The sequence below is a fragment of the Ornithodoros turicata genome, unplaced genomic scaffold (assembly GCF_037126465.1).
Source record: "Ornithodoros turicata isolate Travis unplaced genomic scaffold, ASM3712646v1 Chromosome13, whole genome shotgun sequence".
Classification (NCBI taxonomy): domain Eukaryota; kingdom Metazoa; phylum Arthropoda; class Arachnida; order Ixodida; family Argasidae; genus Ornithodoros; species Ornithodoros turicata.
Genome location: NW_026999307.1, coordinates 454,493 through 474,639, shown reverse-complemented (window position 1 = coordinate 474,639; position 20,147 = coordinate 454,493). Strand labels below are relative to the sequence as shown.

General features: G+C 43.7%; 3 long non-coding RNA genes and 1 other non-coding gene across 4 annotated transcripts; all 4 read left to right on the top strand.

Annotated features, from left to right (window-relative positions):
• The first annotated feature begins 954 nt into the window (after window positions 1-954).
• Window positions 955-1,027, top strand: Trnaa-ggc (transfer RNA alanine (anticodon GGC)). Its single transcript has one exon. It is a non-coding gene; the product is annotated as a tRNA-Ala (tRNA).
• Window positions 1,028-5,421: 4,394 nt separating this feature from the next.
• LOC135372121 (uncharacterized) lies at window positions 5,422-6,407 on the top strand. The gene is made up of 4 exons (XR_010415839.1): window positions 5,422-5,933; window positions 5,991-6,146; window positions 6,245-6,292; window positions 6,354-6,407. It is a non-coding gene; the product is annotated as an uncharacterized LOC135372121 (long non-coding RNA).
• A 383-nt stretch (window positions 6,408-6,790) lies between these two features.
• Window positions 6,791-9,070, top strand: LOC135372094 (uncharacterized). The gene is made up of 4 exons (XR_010415816.1): window positions 6,791-6,816; window positions 6,886-6,960; window positions 7,376-7,726; window positions 7,892-9,070. It is a non-coding gene; the product is annotated as an uncharacterized LOC135372094 (long non-coding RNA).
• A 572-nt stretch (window positions 9,071-9,642) lies between these two features.
• LOC135372110 (uncharacterized) lies at window positions 9,643-10,971 on the top strand. The gene is made up of 3 exons (XR_010415830.1): window positions 9,643-9,709; window positions 9,838-9,956; window positions 10,375-10,971. It is a non-coding gene; the product is annotated as an uncharacterized LOC135372110 (long non-coding RNA).
• The last annotated feature ends 9,176 nt before the right edge of the window (window positions 10,972-20,147 follow it).

Sequence of the window (20,147 nt, the reverse complement as noted above, 5' to 3'; positions counted from 1 at the left end):
AGTGCGCGAAAGACATTCGAATTGCGTGGATGCAAACAAGCAAAATTGGAGTACACATCTGCAGTCTGGGATCGCTACACATCACGTTCTGCGAAAAGTAGAGAAAGTACAAAGATCTGCTGCCTGACTCATCTTGTTTAGGTTTTGGAGGACTCCCTCATTACATGCAGTGATGGCCAGTAGTTAATTACATGTAGTTAAACTACTAGTTAAACTACCTGGTTGTAGTTAAAAAATAGTTATCAACTACTTGCAGAAATGTAGTGGCAACTACTAGTTAAACTACTATTTTAAGTAGTTAACTACAGTAGTTAGGTTACTGAAGACGCCAACTACTTCCGATTTTGCCACGAGCATTACGGCACGATTGTGCTTCCGACTTTTACCTGGAGCTACTTGTTTGATGAGAACGGAGCTGCAGAGCAATTGTGTCGTGCATGTGTACTAAATCTTCACTTTTAATGCTTGTCTATCTGAAGCCTCATTTGCTGTGAAATAATTCTGCAAATTAGTTTATCGCATAGGCACAGAAAGAATCCCGCGGCAAGCTTTGTAATTGACGATCGTAGCAATGGCTTAAGCCAAACAAGAAGGAACTGATGTTCTGAGGCTGGAACAACATAGAAGGGACAAACACATACAAAGCCTCAATCTGCCTAAGAAATTAACGATGAAAGATGAAAGTCACAGAAAAGGTTAGCCAGCTGTAGGACTCGAACCCACATCTACTGGATTGCCGGTCCAGGGCTCTACCAATTGAGCTAAGCTAACACGCCTTCTCAGCGAATCAACGCATCAGTTCCTTCTTGTTCAACAGTTGCCGGCTGCGTCGATCCCGTCGTATGAATGTGTGTATGAGTGAGCAAAAATGTAAGAGTGAAAGGAGGATGAGTGAGACAGAGTGGCTGGTTTGTCCCTTCAGATGACGCACCCTGGAAGTCGCTGAGAAGGCGTGTTAGCTTAGCTCAATTGGTAGAGCGCTGGACCGGCAATCCAGTAGATGTGGGTTCGAGTCCTACAGCTGGCTAACCTTTTCGGTGACTTTCATCTTTCATCATTAATTTGAGCCAAAGTTTATCATTGCTTGTGATCCATATTTAGGTGTCCAATAAGACTACAAGGGATTGGTGTTTATGGGCAACATTAAGTAGTTATAGGTGTAGTTAAACTACTTTGCAGTAGTTAAAGAAGTAGTTTTAACTACTTTCCTGAAAAGTAGTTGAACTACTAGTTAAACTACTCTATCGCGAAGTAGTTAGTAGCTATAGTTGAATTACTGTAGAAGTAGTTAGTGGCCATCACTGGTTACATGTATGTGCAACAGCTAAATTTAGATTCCCTTGCACATAGGCGCAGAGCAAATAAACTAAAGCTGTTCTTTCTCCTATACAATGGTTAGTTGATTACAAAAATTAATATGTATAAATTTTTTTAATTTGTCCACGTTCGACGTGAATAAATCATCCAAAAATGTAATTTGATTATTTGATTCAATTATTTGTTAAAAATGTTTATTTGACATAAATTATTTATTTAACAAATGGTTGCTGGATTAAGGGTTCAAGACATGTATGACATGTTAAATGTTCCTTAGGACAACATCATTTAAAACTGAAGCTTTCTTTTCTTCTATTCTTTTTTTCATCTTCAACGCTCTAGGTGAACCAATAAAAAAAGTTGATCAAACGATCGCTGCTGTTTCGATCAAATGGCGTTCGATGAAATGGCTTCCGACCAAATGTCCCGTGTTCGATGAAATGGCTTCCGACCAAACGTCCCGCGTTCGATCAAATGACTTTCGACTCAATGGTGTTTGATTAAATGTCCTGGAACCCTCCTAGACCCGTTCTCCTGTCGTGCGTTTTCGGGAGCGCTGACCTAAAGGAATGAAATGGGGCGAGTACATTGGGAGGCAGCTGGGAGAAGCTGGTTGTCTCACACCTGAATATTGCGACGCGAGAGTATGGGACATAAAGGTATCCACGACAAACACATGTGTTGGAAACAGACACTTGACTGTCGCAAGCGAAGATGGATGACCAGTTCATTGCGACACAACCCAGTAAACCAGTAATATCCAGGCGACGTCCACACAAGGTCGCGAATGTCACAAATATCCAGACATCTTAGGGATGTCCAGTGGATATATCGGAAATGACGTTGAACTTTCATCACATTCAGTATGTCGCATGAACGTTCCCGAGACATTGCATCCGAGACTTTTCGTGCCAGCGTATAATGACATTTTCTAGTTCAGAAACGTCATGCACGGGTATACATATCACATTATTTGTTTAAATGAATGCACGTTTATTCTTTCGCCCCACAAATGATTCACGTTTTCGAGTGCCGCTCGATCGACCGACATAACCAGACATCTTTCTGAACATTAGCAAAGCCAACTATTTCAAAGAAATTACTTTGAACCCTTGGCCACCCCATCTCCTTATTCTTCGCTTGTGTATACTAGCTATTATGAACGGTTCGTCGATTTCGTCGTTGTTCGTGTTACCGCGCGCCACCACGAGGGGGCCGAAGTAAAGGAACCTGCAGAAAATAAAATATCCAAGCCGATCCGGTAGCGATGGTTTTGGCGGCTGTAGTGCTTTGCTCGGTCCTTTGTTTGGTGCAGAAATCACCTAATGTATACGTTGTCCGTCGTGTCTGAAAACAAGATGAAGCTGTCAACTGTCACTGTAAATATATCTCACTGTGGTGCGTTTGAAATGACAATGTTGTAATTCAGGCGCTTTTGGAAAAAGTTCTTGCGTAGGGCGGGTTTGCGGTTAGGCCTAACAGTCGTGCGTTCCTAAAGATTTGTTCTAAGTCCACAATGCCAAAATACAAAGAACGATATTTGCGTGAAAAGGCTTCCGCAGAAGCTCGTGTTGCAATTGATTTGTTAAGTGATACAACGGAATGCACGCTACTTCGTGTGCTCGCTAATGTGCCCGCGCCAGGAAATGAAGGGGAGGTAGCCCACCGCAGTTACCAAGAGACAGCCGGTCCAGGTAGACGCGAACGCATTCGAAATCCTGATTCTCCCAGGGCAGTGTAGCATATGTCAGTGAACGTAACGAAAGCCTTACTACATACATGCCTGACAGTTCCTCAGACACATCAAGTGCTAGCGAAAATGAACTAGACGCATCTCATATCACGGCGGAGTTGCGAGAGTGGGCAGTTACTGAAGCTATTAGGCAGACGTCATTGACTAAGCTTCTAAAGATACTTCGACGTTACGAGCGCTTCAGCACCCTGCCCATGGATGCTCAGACACTCTTGCAGACACCCAGGGATAGCTCGAAGGACGTTACTGATATGCCTCCTGGCCAGTACTACCATTTTGGCTTATTTCAATGTCTCCAGCACATTCTGGAAGGAATCGATGAAGTCCCAGAGCATATTTTGTTGACATTTAACGTTGATGGCCTTCCTCTCACAAAAAGCACGAAAAATGAATTGTGGCCAATACAGTGTAAGATTATGTCCCTGCCAGATGTCCCACCATTTGTAGTTGGCACGTACTGCGGAAGCGGAAAGCCTTTTCAGCCAAATGAGTATCTCAGGAAATTTATAGATGAGCTCGCTTGCCTCCTCAAGGAAGGTATTTCTGTAAAGGGATCAGTAGTCACTGCCGGATTTCATGCCATGATTTGTGATGCCCCTGCACGTGCCTACATATATGGAACCATAGGTCACACGGGCTATGCAGGATGTCCCAAGTGCACAGACGAGGGAGATTATGGCGCCCATCGCACGTTTTACTCTACCACTAGCTCGGCCTTGCGAACCGATGAGTCCATTCGCGCATAGTCAGATGCTGATCACCATCGCAGCTTCTCAGTAATAACTGAATTACCAATTGACATTGTTAAAACAGCACCACTAGATTACATGCATTTGGTATGCTTAGGCATCATGAAAAAGCTGATCCTGCTTTGGGTTTCAGGCCTGCTGAGTGTGCGCATTGGACCATCGCAGAGAGCCATTATGAATGAGAATGCCCGAAGAATTGAAAAAGTGCTTCCAAAACCCCTTTTCGAAAACTTTCTAACCTTGCATTCTGCGGTATCTATATTGGCAAGGGAGGACCTGTCTCAGTCGGAAAATCAGTACGCCTCGGCACTTCGCTCTCATTTTGTGTGTTCCTTTGCGGAATCGTATGGTCAAGAATATGTGTCGTACAGCGTGCATTGTTTGCTACACCTGGCATGTGATGTTGAAATCCTGGGGCCCCTGGATTCCTTCAGTGCTTTTCCTTTTGAAAATAACATGAAAATTCTTAAAAGACAGATCAGGAAACCAGAGGCTACACTTACTCAGCTCATTAACCGCTTCAGTGAAAAGCAGCTTGCAAACATAAGACCTGTTCGACAGGCAAAGGCAAAGCTTGGCCTTAGGAACTCGCACAGTCATGGTCCACTAATTGAATCATGCAGTTCACCACAGTATGGTACCCTGAAAACGTCCAATTTTCTGTTAACAACAAGTGGCCCAGACAGGTAGTGCGTGATAAATGGGGACATAATTGAAGTGGAAAACTTTGCGACACTGCAGTCCTCAGGAAAGCCCTGCGCAGTTGGTAGAAAACTGACTCCTATGCATGACTTGTTCTCCAAACCTTTTCCCTCATCATTAATTGGGATCTATGTCGTGTCAAAGGAACCAAATCTGAGAGCCTGGCCACTACAAAACCCACAGAAAGCTATTTGCCTGCCATACAACTCCGCATTGGTTGCCATGCCCCTGTTGCACTTGCAGTAGGACATGCATGTGAGCTGAGAATGATTGTGGTAATCACGACCTGTGTGTGGATGTGAGTGAGTATGAGTGAGTAACGGAGTGCATGTGAGTTAGCAAGAGGTCCAGTGGAAATTAGAGAGAGTATAGGTTAGCAAACGGAGTGACTGTGCATACAGAAAACAGTGCTAGTGAGCTAGCTAGCTAAGCCCATCCATGCTACGTTACTAAGTGTTTTCTTTTCTTTTTCCTTTGCACTGCCCAGGGCAGAAATCAGTGAAACATAAGGCCCAGAAATAGACAAATGTTATTTGAGAGATTGACACTCTTGTCTGCTACTCGCTTGTGCTCATTCACGCTCACTCACATTGCAAAAAAAAAAAAAAATCAAACTCACTTGCACTGGCTTGGTTCAGCTTTGGTGTGGCTTTCTTTAGTCTGACCAGAATGGCTACACACCGCAACAAGTGTTCGTGGAGTGCAAAATTTAAGAAACTGAACTTGGTGACTTGATTGGTACGGCCATATTTTGTCATCGTGTGCTAACCCTTTTCTAAATGTACCGAGAGCTGACAAAATGGGCAGGCCATGCTTTGGTCAAACTTACTGATGACTACACTCGCTTGTGCTCGCTCATACTCACTATCAGTGAATGAACTGAGTGCGAGTCTGTGAACGAAAACCAATGAATGAGCAAATTGTGGGTCAGGTGGCGGAGTGAATGAGCATGAGTGCGTGAGCAAAAATTTCAGCCCAATGGAATGAGCGTGAGTTGACAAACGAAGTGTGTGCGGACTAGTAAGTTTGAGTGAGTCAGCACAAAACTGATCAGGAATTGAATGGCCATGAGTAACTGAGTGAGAATGAGGACAGGCAGCGGTAAGTGGAGTCACGACGGAACTCGGGGAGCATGAGTGAACAGGCAGGGGGGACCTGATGGGTGTTGATGATGCAAATTTTGTATATGTGCCTGGGTATAAGATTTGCTACTTCCAACCTGCAGCCGCCTTTTGCAATTGTGCATTTTGTGTTGCGCAATGAAGTCGAAGTTATCCCGTGCTCGTGGCTGTCCGGGAATACATGCATGTGGCCAAACTTACCAAGCCACAAAGTCAAAAAGCTCATAAGAAAAGGATGTCCTCCTGGAAGTTCCTGCGAAGAACGTGAGGTGGAAGTGAAAGGAATCTTCAGTAGGTGTTCAAACGTACTATGAGAAGGAAAGCAGCTACCAACTTCCTTTCTTTCAGAATGTTACGAGGATGCCAGAAAGATGCTTCCCGTTTCCGAATATACCTCTGACCTCGTGGACGAACTACCCCCAAAGAGGATCCGACGTCCCAAGGTGTTCGAAAGTTCTTCAGATGGCGACTTTCCTGCAGTTCCTCCAAGCTTTGCAGCCAGGGGTACATTCAAATAGTAAATATTTAGTTGAGTGATTAATCTCTTCATGCCCGTTTGCCATTTGTATTTGGTACTGACAGATGGAACTCTCATTTTACAGAAAAGTTGCTTTCCAAACGCACACCAGTGCATGCTGTTACCTTGGGTGGTATGACATATTTAATGCGTAGAAAACATCAATGTAATATATTTGGTTTCGTTCCAACTAGACTCCGAACCTTCTACCCTTGTTGATCACAGGGATTCATCTATGACAGGGACACGTAAGTGAATTTAATTTTCCATTATTAGCATGTCATCCATTTTTCAGAGTTTTAGGTGAAGCTTTTTTAATATCTGAACGCTGCATTTTTCAGATCGTGGCCACTGTCCAGGTAAATATGCTTAAATCTTTCTGTATCTTTTCGTATGTATGTATTTATATTTGTTAAGTTATGGCGTATGTGGTTATGCACTGCTCTAAATAAGCGTTGTCTAGCTTGGGTTGTTGTATAGCCCTTGGTGTCACTGCTTGCTACTGGACATTCGATGTTGTTGTGCCATTAAACATGAAACATGATCCTATCACTGCTTGCTACTGCAGGTCCAGCGGACCTTGCTTCTTTCTTTGTGTTTCATGTAACCATGCACTGACATCGTCTTCTTGCACACCAGAAGCTTCGTTCAGAAATGGTAAGTCCTCTACCCCATTTTGCACTTGTATTATGTGGTATTGTTTATGTGCTATGCTATGCTATTTAGGTTGTGCAGGCGATTCACCACCAATCACTTGTAACCAACGAAGTAGCCAGGTTCCACAACGACAGCTACATACCGGTAATCATACAAAACTGATCAGATAATTCATTTTGTTCTTGCATCAAGTATGTGGCTCTCACGTTAGTTGTGTGAACTGTTTTGTTCAATGGTCATTTTGGACAAAAAAGAAAATTTTCACCCTGCACGACTGTTCTCAAATGTTTTATGTGTTTTGTGTTCAAAAAGGTGCCATCCTGTAATATTGCAAAGGTAAAAATATAGACCTGAAACTGGGAAGACAAAAAAAAAAAAGGCATGACCAACATCTCTGTTGAGACGTTGATAATTGAGATATGTCTTTTTGTGTACCTAGTCTTGGCTATAGACCAGTGCCATCAGCTTGCTTTTTGAGTTCGCTTATTTTAAAGATATAACATTCTCATGCGTTTTGTATGTTTCAGCTCGGGTATATTGTGGTCTTTACACATTACAGAACCAGCACATAGTGGAGCAAGAACTTTACCGGCAGCCAGTACAACTACTCGTTCACAAACGCAGGCAATGCCAGACTGCGGCGAGTGTCTCAATTGCTCATTCAATTCTGCCCTAAATTTGCATTGAAATTTGTATTGAATTTGCGCTTACAGAGTTCCAAAGACAGGTCCTCAAGAGCCTCAACATACTCCGTATGGCCATGCAGCAACATGGTGAACTCCTATCAAGCCTAGTTCCCCAGCAATCTAGTCTCGTTGAGGCTCCGTTGCTCCTGTCAGAGCCACTTGACTCTGTAGAGGATGTTGACAACTTCGAACGGCAACTCACACCTGACCGTCAAAAACAGTTGGTAGGTATATGGCAGCCATTAGCAACCGTGTGACCACCTTATGTTAATGTGTGCAGTAACGAAAGTTGCTTCCAGCAACTTCCACACCATTTTTACAGTTCTTGTGGCAGCATTATTGTTCTTACACTGAGACAATGACTGTGCTGATTGCTACACTACTTGCAGTTGACGGAGCTAATGCCCACAGAACCATTAACCGCCCATCAGCATCCAGCGAACGTCGGGTTGTGGATGCTGGGTACGTCTCACGAACGTACACATTTGCTCCCGGCTACGTTTTAACTACGCCCGTACTACCGTGCTAATCAAGAGAAAATTATGCGAAATGGACGTCGTAGGACCGCCGATGCGGATCTTCGAGGGACCTGTGGAGGATCTCTATTCCGGCCCCATAGGTATCGCGCGCCTATGGAAATATCGTAATTTTAATCATGAGATAAGCACAACGACGCAAGTGTGCACCCAAAATAGTTTATTTCTATGTAGACTTTATTTGCACGTGCATTCGTACATGTCTGCCGGCGCACAACGACTCAAGTGTACACCCAAAATACTTTATTTCTATCTAGACTTTATTTACATGTGCATTCTTACATGCCTGCCCTCACATGAGCAGTACAAATAATGAAAGAACGTGACAAGGTGCTATATCCAGATCATTCCCGTCCATACAGATCGTGATCACAATATCGCCAAGTTATGTAAACAAGAAAAAAAAAACGTCTATGTTACTTGCTGTATAATTAGTTGGCATCTTGTATGGAATCGACCCAACTGTATCCTCACGCTCCTACCCGCCTTATGAATGGCTACCAGTGTCTTTATATTGTTCCTTTCTGTGTCTTCCGGCCTCTGGAATTCACTGGTCAAGTTCTGCTGCCGAGGCATACTGATAAAAACGACAGACATAATACAGGCATCATCGGTCTCTGCCTATGGCACATACGGATACCAGTGTTTGGTCATACTTACCGTTTACCTAGTATTCTTACCTGTGACGCATAAGACAGTAAGTAATTTCAAGACTGCTCATAGAGAAAACATCCCACACTCTCTGGGAGACGCTGAAACGCATACAGCAATGAATGGCCGATGCTGAGCGGTATAGCCGTTTATGCCTGAAAGAACATCAAGAACACAGTGAGTGGACCACAAAATAAAAGTAGCACACACGTGCTAATATGCCTATATTACAAGCTCAGCAAGGATCGATGGCATTTTTTTTCACTAGTTGAAGAACAAAGGAGTCTAAAACGCGAGCGCTTACAAACAAAGGCACCACGGCCGTTTACCTGTATTTCGGTCATAGGTAGTGGCCCCCGATGGAGAATCCGTTGCCTACAAGGCATATGCACCTAACTCTTCACAAAATTCAAGCTGTATTGGTGCTGTTCGCGTTGAAAATTACCGTATTACTCCAAGTCATTGCAGACGCAGCCATGTTTCTCCAGCCTCTCCAGCGGCGTTTGAAATCTTCCGCACAACGAGGTAACGGGCTATGGCACCACGTGACTCTCTCTTTTGTACGTTGCGAAAAAACAAGCCTTCTGCGCAGATTTCTCCTTTGGCGGCGACGCAGTCAGACGACAGAGCGGGAGAGAAGAATGAGGCGGAGGGCCAAGAGCAAAAAGGAGTGCTCAAACGGCTCTTTGTGGACACAGTGCGGATGGGGTGCGCACGGTGTCCACAGGGTGATATATGTGGGACGTCTGCTGCTGTATACTCATTGGAGCATCCCAACTAACGCATCCAGGAGGCGTTCAATGGATGTTCACTTTAGGCTGCGGATGCTCGGACCCTTGTCCGCGGTCCAGGGGCGGTTACTGGTTCTGTGGGTGTTGCTGGGAGGAAGCTCCCTGAAATGTGCAGTCAAAAGGATTCTATCCCACATGTTCACAGACAAATTTGCACAGCTTTACAGCTGGGAAGGAAGGAAATGAAAATTTAAATTTGTGGACCTTACTTTGTCAGGTCTAATCTTGCGTATGTATGATTTATTCTTTGTACAAAATTTAAACAATTCCTTCAAACTGTTTATTTGTAGCATATATGCACCATAAATAGATGCTGCATTGTGTGGGTGATCATTTCTTTTCCCTTATTCCTGGCAGGTGCCCTTCACGCACAGAAAAAGTTTTCGAAAGTAACAGAGTTCGAGGTGCAGGTAGTTGCCAAGGAATGGCTGAGGCATGCTGGTGAAGGTGTAAAAGAGCCAAAAGCATTGAGTCTGGTAAGGATGCACACAATCATAAGTGTTTGCTGCTTTCTTAGATGTTAGATTGGACGAGTACAGTTGAGCCTCTATGTAACTAACGTCTGTGTAATGAAATTTTGTATTTAGCAAAAACGTGTTTGCTGCATTTCCGTGTCCTCATAGTCACCAATGCAGTTCTGTGCTCCATGGGAAGAAGCTTCTTTTTTATGACTCATATGTTGTAGACCCAGAGCCTGTCTGTTTGTCTGAAATCCTGAAAAAAGAAAACCACATGCATGGGGAACATGTGATGTGTAATTGTGTTTTCATCAGTTCCTTGAGTAGTGCTAGGACCAATCTTCTACCCTGCACCATAGCCCAAATTTGTGCCCCTTGTGTGACCCACATGGTAGTTCCGACTGAATGTTTTCTAATTTCGTTGCTTTCCTTCCAGCAGTTGCGTAAACTACCTAAGGAGGCTACTGCGTGGGCTGCCCCAGGAATCTAGTGCATGAACTTCCCCAGGAACAAACTGTTAGCTACACCACAGAGGCGGGGTGCCCTACTGTTCTGAGACAAGGTGGAGAAAATCACCAAAGAATAAGTGGATGTGTGGCGCCCTAAGAACAGTGGACAAGCAGAGGTCTTAAAAAAAACAGCTGAATGTTGTTTTCAGCGGTTCAGTACATTCAGTGGTATCTTTCTTGTTTTGGCCAGTTACATATGGCTAATTGGTACTCATTGTGTGTTTTGAATGATATTGGTCTGAATGCCTTGTCAATTGAAAAGTTGCAGCTCACTTACAGACACCACTAAGGTGACTCCAATTCCGCCAACTTGTCTGTATCTGATTTTTTTTTTCAAAAAGCTTTTGAATGAACACTGATTAGAAGTGTGTAACTCTCACCTTATAATTTACAACTGCAAAATAATTCTGTTGCGTGAAAAAAGCAATATGTGCCACATAACTGCCAATGCATGATCTGCTTGTGGACTTTTACTGCAGTGTTTATTCTAGCAAAGGATACCTTTGAATGTGTTAATAAGATGGTCGACCTCTTCATTTTCTTTCTTTCAAACATATATTAAAGCATTGTCCCTAGGAGGCATATAGGCGCTGGAAGTAGTTGAAAATAATTGGTCGTTATTATTGAATGAATTGTCATTCAGATGTGGGCATTTCGACCATTGCGCTTCCTACGCAGTTTGACTCCACATATCTTCATAACTATTTGACATGTTCAGTTGAATTTTTTTCCACGTAATGTCAGCTTGATCTTCGATATCCTTGCGCCAGAAAACTCCAAACTCCACGTCATGTCTGGGGTGGGTAGCATTGCATCCTAAGTTCTGAAGATCCTAAGCTTTGCATGTGAGGAGATAAATCACAAACTTGCCTCATTTGTAAAATATGGTATATTTTGGGAACCTCACTTCTCGTCCCCCAGTTGCGATACCCGAAAGTAATCTACATCATTGTGTTCGTCTGGAAATGCCCTTTCTTCTCGTAGCGAGTACATTGTATTGCGAATTAGGGCAACGCCCTCGACAGTCTTTTTTTGAGGGGTGCCTACGGAAAATGCGTAAATTCGTCAGCGCGCACCCCGTATATACCCACTCGTGACATCGTTCATTTTACTCACAAACGTTCATGACGACTCAAAACAGCACATCAAAAAAATTTTTACTTCAGAGATGGTCGAATTTACGTTGCGAACGACGTTGAGTCACGAACGTAACTTCGACCATCTCTGAAGCAGATTTTTTTTTTCTATGTGCTGTTTTGAGTCGTCATGAAGACCGTTCGTGAGTAAAATGAACGATGTCACGAGAAATGCGCGCTGTCAAATTTATCCATTTTCTGTAGACACCCCTTACAAAGACTGTTGGGGGCGTTGGCCTAATTCACAATACGATGTACTCGCTACGAGAAGAAAGGGCATTTCCAGACGAAGACAATTATGTAGATTACTTTCGGGTATCGCAATTGGGGGACGAGAAGTGAGGTTCCCAAAATGTACCATATTTTACAAATGATGCAAATTTGTGATTTTTTATCTCCTCAAATGCAAACCTTAGGATCTTCAGAACTAAGGATGCAAGACCCCAGACAATATGTGGAAAAAAACTCAGCTGAATGTCTAATAGTTAAGATATGTGGCATCAAACTGCGTAGGAAGCACAATTGTCGAAATGCCCACATCTGAATGATAGTTCATTAAAAAATAACCACCAATTATTTTCAACTACTTTCAGCGTCAATATGCCTCCTAGGGACAAGGCTTTAATATACGTTTGAAAGAAAAAAAATGGGGAGGTCAACCGGACCACTCAGCCTGATCCAGCGTGAAACCATCATTTTTTTCTTTCTTGAAACAGACAGACTGGTTCATTTTTCTTGCTCAAATAGGCAGTACTATACATACTGTGCACAGTTTAAACTCAGCTTAAGTAAGCTGACTTTTTTTCACCTACTTTGTACGTTTCTAAGTGTGTTATCATAGTCTAACATCAGTGTAAAACCTTCAATGTTTCGATGTAAAATTTAGCCAGCATAGCCTTGCTCAGCTCTGCTGTAGTAGGGCAATTTTATGGTTCACATTACTTTTTCACGCGAATTTTATACAAGAATGGCACTTTCAAGCCAAACTGTGATACAACTTGCCTAAGTGCAAGTTTGCCTGTTTTGTACAGCTTTTGTATAACTTGTATTTCATGTAAGAAAGGGACTGTAAAACTAACCCGTATAAGGCAAAGTGTGTTAGTAGAGTCTAACTTCAGTGTAAAAGGCGGACACTTCTAAATATTTTTGTTTTATGCAAGATTTAGCCTGCTTAGCCCCGGAACAGCGCCGTGGCGTGTAAAGAGGTAATTTTATGGTTAATTATTTTTACGTGAATTTTATGCACGAATTGCATTTCCATGCCAAACTGTGATACAACTAGTCTAAGTGCAAGCTTACTTGTTCTGTAAAACTTTTGTATTTTGTACAACTATGTTTTTGTACAACTTTGTATTTTATGTAAGAATGGGACCGCCAACCGAATTTGTACGAGGCGAAGAACACTAGTACCAAAGGCACTGCCAAGCCAGGTTGTGATACATATATCTCCTGTGAAACTATGCTCAAGTATCTGTTACAAATAAATGTTTTGACATGTAATCTGTTTATTTAATGGTTCTGGATGAACTGGGATAAATTGCAAACGAAAAAATACAAAAGAGTATAACATTTAATACGGATGTGCATGGAAATGTACACGTCCCATTAATATCCAGAAGTCTGGGAAGTGACATCTACTGGACGTCTACCGGATGTACAATGGCTACTGAAAGCATAGTCCCCTCAACGTACAAAAGACGTCAACGGGCTCTGTACGAAAGTCCATGGGACGTCCAAATCTCCACAACAAGATATTGCCGAGACGTCTCCGGGACGTATATTGTTTACTGGGAAAGTGGAAGGGCGTGTTGCATGTTGATGCTTTCAAGTATGTTTCTCAATGGCACAACCAGATGTATACCACATGGCAATGCAAGGAATGTTGGAGCACAAACAACTGCCCTGCTGTCGTTGGGACATTTGATAGGCATCTCCAGGACGTCACTGGTAAGCCACATCACTTAGCTCTCTATTTAGGCTAGAAACTTCTGCACAATATGCAGCCAAATGTCCTCCCACTGTGCCACCTCATTTGTCATAGCTAGGGATCACAGTGTGCCGTCTGCCATGGAAAATGCCAAAAAAAAGCAAAGCACACAAAGACCATACAATTTGGTCACTGAAGGACATATTTTTTATTCCGATGGGGTGGTGATAGGCTTTGACGCTAAGAAGCGTAAAATTTCCTTCTTCTTTGCGGTGTAGAGTGTGCTACAGTGTGTCTTGTGAGCAGTCAGCTCCCTATAGAGACATTTTTGCACTTTTCTTCTGTAAGGCAGAAGGCCCCCAACCTGCTCGCGCAAGAGAGGACAGGCTGCCGGAAAGACTAAAACAGAGGACTTGAGACTTGAGAGCAGTCACATGTGGCAGCTCTTGAAATTTATAATCAAGAAACTGTGGGCCTCGATAGGCTTCAGGTAAGTAGAATGCAGAAGCAGTGTCATTAGGCAGAATCCAATTACTGTTATTGCTATACATTACAAACTTGTAGGGCATGGTGATAAACAGCCATCACAAACATTTCCAGCAAACAAGGCTCCACTTTATCTGCACATTTCTTTGCAGGTGGTGTGGTTGTTTCACATAACATTGGACCGCGTGCTCAGCGTGGTGATGTCATACTCTTTTGTGTTGAATGTTTTTCAGCAGACGAAAAAGAAAAGTATTCGTGTGGCGTACATTACTAGAAATAGTTGCGATTGATGTTTCTCAATGCGCTCTGCAACTTCGCGTTTAGACTATGGTTCTGAGGTGAATTATTCAAATGTCTGTAAATGGATTGTCCTGTCCAATTAACAGCAATACAAAACCCTTAGTGCATGTTTGCTGAGACACACTGTATAATAGAGTATTAGCACAGTCTAGCTGAAGAAACAAAGGGAACAAACATGATACAACAACACACAAAGAGATAGAACAGACGAATACACAAAACAACACACGAATAGATACAACAACCCAGAAAGGAAAGCCGAAGAAGACTACACAGATCAGCACAATACTTACATCAGGAATATTCCAGAAAAAAGAGACACAAAAAATGGGCCACAACAGCACATTTCTAAATGCAAAATACTGAGAGGAAATAGGCTTTTGAACAGTAGAGAAGCTAATCTGGTAGTGATCATGCTTGCTCATTCCAGGTTGGCAATGAAGTTCTCGCCTTGCTGCCATCACATGATACACTGCAAGGTACGATATACAGAGAGAGGAAGAGAAATCAGCCACCCTTGCCACAGATGGCTGCAGACATCAAACTCAGTGGCCATTTCAGCCGCACAGTCAATGGAAGAAGATTCTTCCTTTTTTACAATCATGTGTTAATATTACATGCTTAGCTATAATGCCCATTAAAGTACGAAACCCCATAATTTTATAAATATAATGTTTTGCAGATGGTGACGCTCAGGGACTTAGCACATGTTTTACCTCGTAGTTGAAGTAATTGCTGCCGCTCTTTGGTGGGGCCTGGATTTGAACGTGCTTGCCATCCACAGCACCCAGACAATTCGGGAAGTTCCACCGTGCATGAAACCTATGAGCAATGTCCAGCCATTGCTGCTTTCATGGTATCTGAAAATAAGTTACACACTTTCCTCAATTGAAGGGCACCGGATTGAGTGGCAACCCTGCACAACAGCTACTCATTAAAACCAGATGCCTCTAAACATTAAAATTATATTCAGAAGGACAACAGTAAGATTTATTAATGGGCTTTTCTCACTCCAGGATTCAACGGTAGAACTTCACAAATACTCTTTCTAATCTACCCCCTCCCTCCCCAAGAACGTGAATTGTACTCACTGGAAGGTACAGTGGCCTCAAGCGTTTCCAAAGAACCCCACATGTGCGGTGGATTATATGCCTGCACGTTTCGGGTGACACCCTGAACTGCGACTTCTTTGATGGCGTTTCCCGAAGAAAGATACCTGTATGCGAAAGTAAGTCTTGTGTTCATGTGTGAATAACATAAGATATGCTTGCCCCTGCCCCTAGTGATGGCAAGTCTCTGCTGTGAAGATATTGGCTCGCGACAGACGTATGCCTTTGTGAGGTCCTTGCGCACAATATGATGCAGCTCGTCAAACCTACTTGGTGGCATTCGGTAGTACTTAAAGAAAAAAGGAGGGTCACCCCTCATCAGCTGCATCTGAAAGACCAATAATATAAAATGTTACCAAAAAACTATCACCCGTCCAACTTATTTCCATACAATAGTATACGACCGCTTGTGAACTATAAAAATTATGTCTGGAACGCACTGAACTTGCTTACTGCAGTGTGGAACTCTCCTCCAGATTCCCTCGTCAACCACAGGGGATGTATTCAGAACCTCCGCTTCTTTCTTTCTTGCTCTTTCTTTTTCTGAAGCAGTAGTTTCTTCTTCAAAAGAAGAAGCGAGCGGTAGCTAGCACCCATGACCCCTATCCAGCGAAGGTCGCTGCCGACGACATGTGTTTACGCTGTCCTTCACTGTTTCAACAACCACGGATAGCAATATAGGAAACAACACGAAGACTGAAAAGCAAAATGTCAAAGACGTTGGCTGATAAAGCTTGCTGCATCACGAGAAAGACGATAACAGACGACCACTGCCACCGCTGGATAGTGTTTGGGAGCGAGCGCATTCTGCGGTAGAACGTAAGGCGTCCTTTACCGAGAAAATCCTTTTCCCTAAGCGGTACAGAATATGCTTCTCGGTACCTTACTACATACCGTTTTTTTGGGAAGTTGATGCATTTAGTTGCAAACTTTGTGATATTAAGCGTGTTTTTTCGATGAACTAATGTAACTAAGCTTCACTTTGTGCTCTTGCGACAGTGACATCAGAGCAAGACTTCCCGACGCCGTCCGCTGGTTTTTCGCCACATGGAGGTGGTGTCGGCGAACAACTGGCGGCGGAACGCACGTGACAGTCTGCCGCGCGAACTTCGTTGCAAAAATTCGCTCCATGGAGGTTGCCCTTCTTACGGCCTGGCAGACAACATGTAGTCCGTGATTGTAATTTGAATAATTAACTAAAAGCAATTCACTATTTTTTTAATTACGGCCTCTCTCGAAAGACTGAAGTAGCAGAATTGTTGGTAACCCTCTTTTATGCCCATTCCATATCCTACAAATCTCACAGCGGTCACATGCTTATAATTTAACTGCCAAATTAACTGAACGCATAGGAGAAGTGGCTGTGAAAAAACGCGATGTTATACTCACCCTCTATGTCACACACCATCTGGAGCACGTGCACAGTGGTGCTGCAATATCTGCTGTTGGTGTCAGTGGCAGCAATAAGAGGATTGTTTGCCCAACAGCAGACGGGCGTGCTGGGCTGCCGAGGCATCTGCCGGTGAATTGAGTGACCCTGTCTTGCACTCATTGCCGCGCATTGCACACAATTGTTCAGATAGCATGAGGGACATGCTAAAGGCTTGGGCGATAAAGCACCAGATCACAAGAGCTGCTGTAGATTCACTGCTTGGAATTCTGCAACCTCATTTCGCAGATCTTCCGAAAACACATCAAGCATTACTATCTACTCCCCGTAATGTACCAATTGTTCACATGGCCAATGGACAGTATGTACATTTTGGAATCGAGAGTGGACTCCGGCGTGCACAGGACATGTGGAACCCCGATGCTATTATTCCTGAGCTTTCACTATCTATGAATGTTGATGGGCTCCCTCTTTTCAAAAGTAGTGGGACACAAGTTTGGCCAATACTTCTACTACTTCATCATCCAACCAACAAACGCTTTGACATAGTACGTATAGTATGTATTTGCTGTTGGAATGTACTGTGGTGCATCGAAGCCAGCTAATTTGGAGGAATTTTTGACCCCCTTTGTTGATGAGCTGGTTGAGTGCTTTCCTCTGGAATTTGTTATAACGGCATACACTGTAAGATTACGTTGAAGGCAGTAATTTGTGATGCACCTGCAAAGGCCTTCATAAAGGCAACAACACTTTACGCCGGGTACTACGGATGCGATAAGTGTTGTACAAAAGGAGTGTACCTTGGTCGCATCACATATCAAAGTGTGGACAGCCCGCTTCGTTCTGATGACTCATTTGCAAATCAGACTCAAAAGGAGCACCACTTGTGTGTTTCCCCACTGGTACGTATTGGCATTCCAATGGTGTCTTGTTTTCCAATAGACTACATGCATTTGGTTTGCCTAGGGGTGGTTCGAAAGCTAATATGTAACTGGTTGAAGGGCCCCCGGACAGTACGACTTTCACATACGTCAATTGTGCAGGTGTCAGGACTCCTAGTCTCCCTTCGAAAGCATGTACCACGAGACTTTGCGCGCAAGCCACGGCCTCTAGAATTGTTTGAGCGCTGGAAGGCTACTGAACTGAGACAATTTTTGTTGTACCCTGGTCCTGTTGTTCTCAGGAATATCCTGACGCAGTCTGTGTACATCCCAGTAAACCACGAATATCCTGGAGACGTCCAAAATGTGTCGCAGACGTCCAAGACGTCGAGATATCCTGTGTACGTCCCATGGATATTCGTGATGTGATCCAAACTATGTCGCAAATGTCACAACTGTAGCTATGTTCCATGGACGTCACATGGACGTCCAGTCTGTCTCCTCAAAATATTTTAGTTGTTGGGGATATCCAATTCAGTATATCCTCTGTACGTCCCAAAGAGAATACCCTGGGTACATCGAGATTTGAATATTCTGAGGTGATCGCATCACGAACAAAAAAGTACGTGCCAAACAGGGACTGAATGGCGTCTCTCAAAAACAATGGGCGGTCCTGTGCAAGCCTAGTAAACCACTAATATCCCTAGGATATCCCTACAAAATTGTGAACGTCCTGAATATCTGGACATCCAAGCGATATCTGTGGGATATCCAGAACAACATTCGCGTTTCAGTTTTACCCCAGTAGATAACTTATGTACGAGGGACGTCTGTAGGATATCGCGCTTTGGATGTTTGAAAAGAAGCAGCCTGCATCCCCGAGGTATCCATGCAAGATCTAGTATATACCAATTTTGGGCACTGAACTCATTTGAACCATTGAACATCAGTGGGATGTCGCCAGGACGTCGCCTGGAGATATGCGGATAAAAATGTGATGTTTCACATGTTATTTGGACAGCAACTTTTTTCTTGCGCTGAGAGCAAGCAAAAACTTCTCTGAACCTTAACTAGATATGGGGGAACAAGTAAAACCGTTATGTATCTCTATCGTTCGCATGCAGCTGGCCATGCAACGTATCTACCTGTGCATTACACTAGTCGAGCAACAGAATTCGACCACTTTTACAGCTCCACTCGGCAGGTAATCACATTATAGACAATAGCCTGAATTAAAAACACAATACTCGATAGGAAGGACAGTCAGAAACGTCATTGGTTATACCTTGAATCTGCACATACACGAATTAACCGCAAAGACGCACCCCCTCACCGTTACATATGTCTTACGCCGCAATACTCTTGTAATGAACGTGCCACAACAACTTTATGACTGGCGATTATTGGATGGGGTAACTTCGCCAATAATCCTGGCGGTTACCGTGGTACAGGGAGCATCCCAATGAAGACTACTGAGGGATGCTCACATGTTTTCTGTGGTGGGTAGTCCTCTTGGACTACCATAATCCCAGAGCAAGAGGGTTAGCACACCTCTCCCTCTCCTGTGCCACCATCATCTTTCCCCTCCCTCTTTCACCCTCCCCACTTCTCCCTCCCCTGGGTGCACCGAGCCGCCACTTTAGAGCAGGCTGACCGCACCTTCCCCCTACATCACCCCCCCCAACAACTTTTATTTCAGTATATGCTCCAGCCATTTCGGCAACACACTATTGTGGATGCTCTGGTGCCCGTGTACGCGGTGGGGTGGAAGGGGGCGCACAATGGGGGACCGCTCTTATTTTTAGGGTGAGAGCACCTTTAAACACACTTACGTTCACTATTTACCATATGCATATGTTTTGTAGGTATGTAGGCTACTTTCCGTTAATATCAGCGTGGCGTCGTCACTTCTGATGCGTCAAGTGGAATAAGTGCACATTATATTAAATTTTAACACTCAGAGCAACGGTTCATAAACGTCCCACATTTGTCCCAATATCCCGAGGTGACATCGCATGGAGATACCTGCGACGTCCTAATATCCTGGTCTCCTGTATGTTGCATGGATATCATGGGATATTCAGGCTGCTCCCAGGAATATCCCATTGTCCAAAATGGGATATCCTACAGACATCGTCTGGACATATGTTGTTTGTTGGGACATTGGCATGGAAGATTGCTTTCAACATAAAAAAACTGGTCCACCGGCGGAACACTGGAGGTCCTATCCTGACCCAAAAATCGTTTCCAGATATCCCTGAGACATTGGAACGTCACATACAGTTTCCTTTGGACATATCTGGTTTACTGGGATACATTTTCTGCACTTGCATGTTGTCATTGCTATTCTGTCATGTAAATCAATGACGTGCTTTCTCAACTACGCAGAACAGCTGCTGCGCAGATTTGTGCTGCGCTGTAAGTCTGTCTATGGCAAGGAATCGCTGGTATACAATGTGCACGGGCTCATT